Source organism: Hyla sarda, chromosome 1 (genome assembly GCF_029499605.1).
Source record: "Hyla sarda isolate aHylSar1 chromosome 1, aHylSar1.hap1, whole genome shotgun sequence".
NCBI classification, from domain to species: Eukaryota; Metazoa; Chordata; class Amphibia; order Anura; family Hylidae; genus Hyla; species Hyla sarda.
In genome coordinates, this window is record NC_079189.1 from 118,039,985 (window position 1) to 118,049,682 (window position 9,698).

Here is a 9,698-nt window from a genome sequence, read left to right on the forward strand (position 1 = left end):
TGCTCTTAGCTTAGTGTTTTCCAACTAGTGTGCAAACAGCTGTCGTCTGTCTGGGCATGCTGGGAGTTGTAGTTTTGCAACTGCTGGAGACACGCTGCTTGGGAAACACTGTCGAAGCTGCATGGGATATGTCTGAAAAGGAATTAATCAACTCCGTTTGCTGCAAAGAACTTTAGACTGTTAGGCTAGGTTCACACTATGCAATTTCTGATCAGAATTCCGCTTGGGATTTCAGTCAGAAATTCCGGTACAGCAGTACGGTAATGGGATTCCGCTGCACAGTGAACACTATGGAATTTCAGTGGTGGGCATTCCACCTCTGAACAAGTCCATTCTGCTAAAAGAATCAACTTGTTAGTGATGTGGTCGACTGGGTGAGTGTACCAATTTACATTATGAGGTGTCCTGACTGAAGCTTTGGTTAGATTTATAGGATAAGGTGTAAAAGAAAGTGACTAAAAAGAGGAGGAACAAAGTGTAGCATATGTAAAACTAGTCTAGCTACGGTTTACGACAAACCTAATTGTGCAGTGTGTATAGGTAAGCTAACTACCACTAAGGTCTTAGGGTTTAGTAGAAGAATGTCAGGATCACGACACGATTCTTAAGTGTCAGAGGACAATATGTCCTGGAAACACAAAGTGGTTCAGGAGGCCAAGAGTTTGCAGGAACCAAGGAAACCCGGATTGATGCAAGACATCACGTTTGAACGCCTGGAAGTAAAAACAGTCCATAAACAGTATCTTAGTTGACTAAAAGAGAGTGAGAAAACCCTGATATGGCTTTTATCCATGTGGCCATCAAAAGGAAATATCCATTTGACAATACAGTCACTAGTTTCTGGGATCGGTTACCTAAAATAGATGTAGCAATTGCCAAATTCTCAAGGAAGGGACCCTTGTCATTTGAGGACCTGGGGTTTTTAAAAGACCGCATGGACAAAAAAGGCAGAGCTTTTATTTAATAGGGTCTGGAAACGGCAGGGGCAGCCCTTAGGCCAAACACTGTGGATAATTTAGTGTCCATGTTACTTTGGATAGACCAGTTGACCACAGATATTCAAAACAATCATTGGGGGACATTTATTAAAACATATGTAAAGGAAGAGTGGAGCAGTTGCCCATAGCAACCGATGAGATTCCAGCTTTCATTTTTCAGAAGCCTTTTAAAAAAATGAAAGAAGCAATCTGATTGGTTGCTATGGGCTACTGCACTTTCTCTGAAATTCCGCCAGACGTGCCCTGTGTTTTAAAAATTGTTCAGAAGACATTAGTTTTAACCCTTTAACGACGCAGGATGTATATTTACGTCCTGCGCCGGCTCCCGCGATATGAAGCGGGGTCGCGCTGCAACCCCGCATCACATCGCATCGGTCCCGGCGCTTATCAACAGCCGGGACCCGCGGCTAATACCACACATCGCCGATCGCGGCAATGTGCGGTATAAACCCTTTAGAAGCGGCGGCCAAAGCTGACCGCCGCTTCTAAAGTGAAAGTGAAACTATCCCGGCTAGTCAGTCAGGCTGTTCGGGACCGCCGCAGTGAAATTGCCGTGTCCCAAACAGCTTACAGGACACCGGGAGGGCCCTTACCTGCCTCCTTGGTGTCCGATCGACGAATGACTGCTCCGTGCCTGAGATCCAGGCAGGAGCAGTCAAGCGCCGATAACACTGATCACAGGTGTGTTAATACACGCCAGTGATCAGCATGAGAGATCAGTGTGTGCAGTGTTATAGGTCCCTATGGGACCTATAACACTGCAAAAAAAAAGAAAGAAAAGTGTTAATAAAGGTCATTTAACCCCTTCCCCAATAAAAGTTTGAATCACCCCCCTTTTCCCATAAAAAAAATGTGTAAATAAAAAAAAAAATAAACATATGTGGTATCGCTGCATGCATAAATGTCCGAACTATAAAAATATATCATTAATTAAACCGCACGGTCAATGGCGTATGCGCAAAAAAATTCCAAAGTCCAAAAAAGCGTATTTTTGGCCACTTTTTATACCATTAAAAATGAATAAAAAGTGATCAAAAAGTCCGATCAAAACAAAAATTGTACCGATAAAAACTTCAGATCACGGCGCAAAAAATTAGTCCTCATACCGCCCTGTACGTGGAAAAATAAAAAAGTTATAGGGGTCAGAAGATGACATTTTTAAACGTATAAATTTTCCTGCATGTAGTTATGATTTTTTCCAGAAGTACGACAATCTCAAACCTATATAAGTAGGGTATCATTTTAACCGTATGGACCTACAGAATAAAGATAAGGTGTCATTTTTACCGAAATATGCACTGTGTAGAAACGGAAGCCCCCAAAAGTTACAAAATGGCGTTTTTTCTTCAAATTTTGTCTCACAATGATTTTTTTTTCCGTTTCGCCATGAATTTTTGGGTAAAATGACTAATGTCACTGCACAGTAGAATTGGTGACACAAAAAATAAGCCATAATATGGATTTTTATGTGGAAAATTGAAAGGGTTATAATTTTTAAAAGGTAAGGAGGAAAAAACGAAAGTGCAAAAACTGAAAAACCCTGAGTCCTTAAGGGGTTAAAAATAAGCTTTACTCTATTCTGTGTGAGAGTAAATTTTTTGTTCAGTCCTCCCAAACCAGTCAGTGCAGAGACCAGTTAGGTAGATGGAAGTTTTCTCGTAGGGGCAGTGGATTTGTGTTCAATCAGCCCAAGTCCTCATCCAAAAAGTCTAACTCCCAATGACAGAACCTTATGAGTGGGTGGCAGGTAAAAATCTTTTTTTTTAGAGTGGCAAAAGATAGTTGTGTCTAGAATTTACCAGCCTGCCGCCAACTCATTTCCTGATCACAAAGGGTCCCTCCAATCCAGCAGGTCAGTCTTCCCTGAAAGATCTTGTTAATCCAGAAGAGGGTTTTAACCCCTTAAGGACCCAGCCCATTTTCACCTTAAGGACCAGAGCATTTTTTTGCACATCTGACCACTGTCACTTTAAGCATTAATAACTCTGGGATGCTTTTACTTTTCATTCTGATTCCGAGATTTTTTATTACTTTGAAACTCTCTTATAAGGAAAATGGACATCCCAAATATATTATATATTGATTCACATGTACAATATGTCTACTTTATGTTTGCATCATAAAGTTGACATGTTTTTACTTTTGGAAGACATTAGAGGGCTTCAAAGTTCAGCAGCAATTTTCCAATTTTTCACAACATTTTTAAAATCTGAATTTTTCAAGGACCAGTTCAGTTCTTAAGTGGATTTGAGGGGCCTTCATATTAGAAATACCCCATAAATTACCCCATTATAAAACCTGCACCCCTCAAAGTATTCAAAATGACATTCAGAAATTGTGTTAACCCTTTAGGTGTTTCACAGGAATAGCAGCAAAGTGAAGGAGAAAATTCAAAATCTTCATTTTTTTACACTCACATGCTTGTAGATCCAGTTTTTGAATTTTTACAAGGGGTAAAAGAAGAGAACTAGCCCTAAAATGTGTAACCCAATTTCTCTCGAGTAAGGAAATACCTCATATGTGTATGTGAAGTGTTCGGTGGGTGCAGTAGAGGGCTCAGAAGGGAAGGAGCAACAATGGGAATTTGGAGAGTGATTTTATCTGAAATGGTTTTTGGGGGGCATGTCTCATTTAGGAAGCCCCTATGGTGCCAGAACAACAAAAAAATAAAAAATAAATAAACATATGGCCTACTATTTTGGAAACTACACCCCTCAAGGCAAGTAACAATGGCTACAGTGAGCCTTTATACCCCACAGCTGTTTGAAAAATTTCCGCTAAAGTTGGACGTGAAAATGAAAAATTTGATTTTTTTCACTAAAATGCTGGTGTTACTCCAAATTTTAGATTTTCACAAGGGGTAATAGGAGAAAAAGCCCCCCAAAATTTGTAACACCATTTCTTCTGAGTAAGGAAATACCCTATATGTGGATGTAAAGTGCTATGTGGGCGAACTACAATGCTCAGAAGAGAAGGAGCGCCATTGAGCTTTTGGAGAGAGAATTTGGTTGGAATAGAAGTCGGGGGGCCATGTGCGTTTACAAAGCCCCGTGGTACCAAAACAGTGGACCCCCACATGTGACACCCCCCCACACTGCATTTGACAGATCTCTGGAACAGTGGGCTATGCAAATTAAAAATAAAATTTTTCATTTTCACGGACCACAGTTGTAAAAATCTGTCAGACACCAGTGGGGTGTAAGTGCTCACTGCACCCCTTTTTAAATTCTGTGAGGAGTGTAGTTTTCAAAATGGGGTCACATGTGGGGGGGTCCACTGTTTTGGCACCATGCGGGCCTTCAATTTCGGACACATTAGCCCTCATTTACTAAGGTAATCCCGTCACTTTTTGTCGGGTTGTGCGACTAAAATTGTGTTGCACAGCTCGTGCGACACTTTATGCGACACATTTTACCGACATGAACCAGCATCTCTCCGAGTGGTTTTAAAACCCCACAAAAAGGTTTTTGAAAAAAGGGGTGTGTTCCCGATAAAACAAAAAAATCACTCCGAGTGTGTGAGAAAATACACATAAAAACATGTGAGTTTGTTGAAACCAAAACCCTACACCTTTGAGCAGTCGGTAAAGTAATTAAAATAGAGTGTTTATGTTGAAAACCTTAATATAGACCTGGAAATGTATTTAATTATATCTGTTAATTACCTATTTATATTACTTATAAAAATGTTTGTTTATAATTAAAATTTGTACATAAGACATCACAATCAGGATTATATTTATTGTAATCTAATATTTTCTTTAATGTTTTTTCAATTACAATTCAACAGGTTTCAGGGTGTAATACAACCAAAAATAAGTTTATCAAGGCAGCCCCAATCATTAAAAAATAAAATAAAATAAAAATACTTATCAATCATGGCCATTCCCTTTCACACAATTTAGCGTGCAAGACAAATTTCAACGCATGCGACACAAAATTAAATTGACGTGCGGCAGATTAGTAAATCAGAGTGAAAAATACACAGAGTAAACCTGAAATCACTCCAAGATAAACACTCCATTCTTAGTAAATAAGGGCTATTCTCTTTCCAAAAGCCCAATGGAGCTCCTTCTCTTCTGAGCATTGTAGTTCGCCCGCAGAGCACTTTGCATCCACATATGGGGTATTTTCACACTCAGAAGAAATGGGGTTACAAATTTTGGGGGGCTTTTTTTCCTACTTTCCCTTGTGAAAATGAAAAATGTAGAGTAACACCACCAGTGAAATTTTTTTTTTTCACATCCAACTTTAATGAAAATTCATCAAACACCTGTGGGGTGTTAAGACTCACTATACCCCTTGTTACTTCCATGAAGGGTGTAGTTTCCAAAATGGGGTTACATGTGGGTATTTATTCTTTTGCGTTTATGTCAGAACCGCTGTAAAATCAGCCACCCCTGTGCAAATCACCAATTTAGACCTCAAATGTACATGGTACACTCTCGTTGCGTTACAAATTTTGGGGGCCTTATTTTCCTTTTACCACTTGTGAAAATTTAAAGTATGGGGCAACACCAGCATGTTAGTGTAAAAAAGAAAAAAAATTTACTCTAACATGCTGGTGTAGACCCCAACTTTACCTTTTCTTGAGGGGTAAAAGGAGAAAAAGCCCCCCAAAATTTGTAACACAATTTCTCCCAAGTATGTGGCACCAAACTGTTGCCTTGAAATACGACAGGGCTCCAAAGTGAGAGAGTGCCATGCGCATTTGAGGCCTAAATTGGGGATTTGCATCTGCCACCAAAATACCCTACAACAGTGTTTCCCAAACAGGGTGTCTCCAGATGTTGCAAAACTCCCAGCATGCCTTGATAGTCAGTGGCTGTCAGGCAATACTGGGAGTAGTTGATTTTCAACAGCTGGAGGCTCCGTTTTGGACACAGAGCCGTACAAGACATTTTTTTTATTGGGTGGGGGGGTCCCTGTGTAGGGGTATGTGCATATGTAGTGTTTAACTTTTTATTTTGTGTAGGTGTAGTGTAGTGATTTTAGAGTACATTCACACGGGCGGGGGTTTACAGCGAGTTTCCCGCTGGGAGTTTAAGCTGCGGCGGAAAATTTGCCACAGCTCCAACTTGCAATGGGAAACTCACTGTAAACCCCTGCCTGTGTGAATGTACCCTGTGCATTCACATGGGGGGGGGGCGGCAAACCTCCAGCTGTTGCAAACGTACTACTCTCAGCATGCCCTTTGGCTGTCCGTGCATGCTGGGAGTTACAGTTGTGCAACAGCTGGAGGCAAACTAGTTGCAAAACACAGTTTGTTACTTGACTGTTGTGTTTCACAACAAGTGTGCCTGCAACTGTTGCAAAACTACAACTTCCAGCATGTACGGTCTGTCAGTGCATGCTGGGAGTTGTAGTTTGCAACAGCTGGAGGCCCACTGGTTGCAAAACACTGAGTTAGGTAAAAAAAACTCTGTTTCGCAACCAATGTGCCTTCAGCTGTTGCAAAACTATGACTCTCAGCATGCATTGACAGACGAAGGGCATGCTGGGAGCTGTAGTTATGCAATATAAAAAAGATCCTCCAGCTGTTGCAAAACTACAATCCCCAGCATGCACGAACAGCCAAAGGGCATGCTGGGAGTTGTAGTTTTGCCACCAGCTGTTGCAAAACTACAACTCCCAGCATGCCCTTTGGCTGTGCATGCTGGGAGTTGTTGCTTAGCAACAGCAGGAGGCAAACAACTCACCTCCTGCTGTATCCTGCGCCGCCACTGAGGACGCTGCTGCCGCCGCCGCCCGGGGTCCTCCGCCGATGCTGCCAACTCCAAGGACCCTCCACATCGATGCCAGGGACCCCCACCTACTCCGATGGACAGGTAAGGGACCCCCGACTTGCCTGTGCCACCACACTCCTGCTGGTAAAGGGTGATAGGTGGCGTCTCGGACGCCACCTATCACCCTTTTTTCTGGGTCACCGGTGGCCCGACTGACAAGGAATGGCCACTAATCGCCGGTCTGAATTGACTCAGCCCCCCCCCAGGGATTTTTCCTCCTTACCTTTTAAAAATCATAACCCTTTCAATTTTCCACCTAAAAATCCATATTATGGTTTATTTTTTGCATCACCAATTCTACTTTGCAGTGAGATTAGTCATTTTACCCAAAAATTCACGGCGAAACGGATAAAAAAAATCATTGTACGACAAAATCGAAAAAAAAAACGCCATTTTGCAACTTTTGGGGGCTTCCGTTTCTATGCAGTGCATATTTCTGTAAAAATGACATCTTATCATTATTCTGTAGGTCCATATGATTAAAATGATCCCCTACTTATATAGGTTTGATATTGTCATACTTCTGGAAAAAATCATAACTACATGCAGGAAAATGTATACGTTTAAAATGTCCTCTTCTGACCCCTATAACTTTTTTATTTTTCCACGTACAGGGCGGTATGAGGGCTCATTTTTTGTGCCATGATCTGAAATTTTTATCGGTATAATTTTTGTTTTGATCAGACTTTTTGATCACTTTTTATTCATTTTTTATTGGTATAAATAAACTGTTTTGGAATTTGGAATTTTTTTACGTGTACACCATTTACCGTGCGGTTTAATTAACAATATATTTTTATAGGTCGGACATTTACGCACGCGGCGATACCACATATGTTTATTTTTATTTACACTGTTTTATTTTTTTTTATGGGATGGGAAAAGGGGGGTGATTCAAACTTTTATTAGGGAAGGGGTTAAATGATCTTTATTAACACTTGTTTTTTTTACTTTTTTTTTGCAGTGTTATAGGTCCCATAGGGACCTATAACACTGCACACACTGATCTCTATTAGCCGCGGGTCCCGGCCGTTGATAGCCGCCGGGACCGACCCAAAATGACGCAGGGACACCGCGTGACCCTGCGGCATATCGCGGGAGCCGGCGGAGGACGTAAATATACGTCCTTCGTCATTAAGGGGTTAATGGCGCAGAAAATGTGGAGTTTGGCAAATAACCCAAAACTAGGAGACAATTGGTTGTCCGGTTAATTTATCCAAAATTAACCGAGGGACCACCTGGATGGTCACAATAGCCTTATTTCCCAACCACTATTTAAAAAAGTATAATTACTAACTTTATTGAACAAAGAAGGAAAAATGGGGGAAACACACACATCTAAAATAACAGAGCGCAATTACCCCTTTCATCCAACATGCAGTGGGGTATGTGGACACATCAACCAACTAGTTGGTCACTAAGATTCTTGTGACTACATATTATGCAGAAGAATGCTATTTGTTTGGCAAATAGCACCTAACAATGAGTTCACCTGTAGTTATAAGTCAGGTGAAATTATGAGGGGAGCGCTACAGCAATTGTCTGGACTGCACTACCCAGGACAAGAAATAACTTATTTCCCTATGAATATTTTCACTTGTATTTCCAATGGTTTTAGTCGTCGATGACCTTGCTGATTTGATGCCGTGGTCTATCCACTGGTCAAGTCCTTTGTGCACAATAAATACAACAGTGACATCTAGAGGCAGAAAGAAGGTACCACTCTTATACACTAAGAAAAGTAAAATCACGTATCATTGTGCAGTATTCGCCATACTAATTGTCAAATATTCAAATAACCAAAATTCTAATTTTGGCTTGATATATGGTATATAATGTTGCATGATCAATCATACGTTATAGTGAATCATTATTGATTGAGGATCAATAAAGAAATTATTATTATTACCGAATGTGTGCCAGTTATGTGTCTTTTTCTCATCAGTGGTTTACTACCAAGGCTCTGACATTCAGGTGAAATTGTAGCAAGTATATTCACCTCTGGCAGCCAATCCAGACACAGAGCTGCAGTGTAAAGCATAGGGGAGGACAGAGCAGCAGACTAATTTCAGACTTCCTTAAAAGAGTTATCCAGGAAAAAAAAAAAATTATATCAACTGGCTCCAGAAAGTTAAACAGATTTGTAAATTACTTCTATTAAAAAATCTTTATCCTTTCAGTACTTATGAGCTGCGGAAGTTGAGTTGTTCTTTTCTGTCTAAGTGCTCTCTTATGGCACATGTCTCCGGAACCGCCCAGTTTAGAAGCAAATCCCCATAGCAAACCTCTTCTACTCTGTGCAATTCCATAGACAAGCAGAGATGTCAGCAGAGAGCACTGTTGCCAGATAGAAAACAACAACTCAACTTCAGCAGCTGATAATTATTGAAAGGATTAAGATTTTTTAATTGAAGCATTTTACAAATTTGTTTAACTTTCTGGATCCAGTTGATATATATATATATATATATATATATATATATATATATATATATATATATGTTTTTTCCTGTAATAACCCTTTAAATAACACTAACCAATTAAGCTGAGCTGGAGGGGCTGTTCATAGCTATAACTAATAGAGCATATTATCTTATCATGATATCTAAAAGTAATATAAGTGATCGGATATCGCTAACATCCGTTACAATTTGCTGCTGCCACTTGGGCACTACCAATAAACTGCACATGATGACGGGAACTACAGCCTGGTCAGATTGCTCTCCACCTCCCTATTTCCCATGACATTGCGATTTGACTTTGATATTTTTGTGTTTGTTTCCTGCCTTTCCTGTAAAAGGTACAACAGTCTGGTCACAAGGGAACTTTATTGCGGACATCAGTTGTTGTGACTTAATACTATTGTTTCCTCCGTCTTTTCTCACCCTCCTGTAAAAATCCATTTCCCTTTTTCT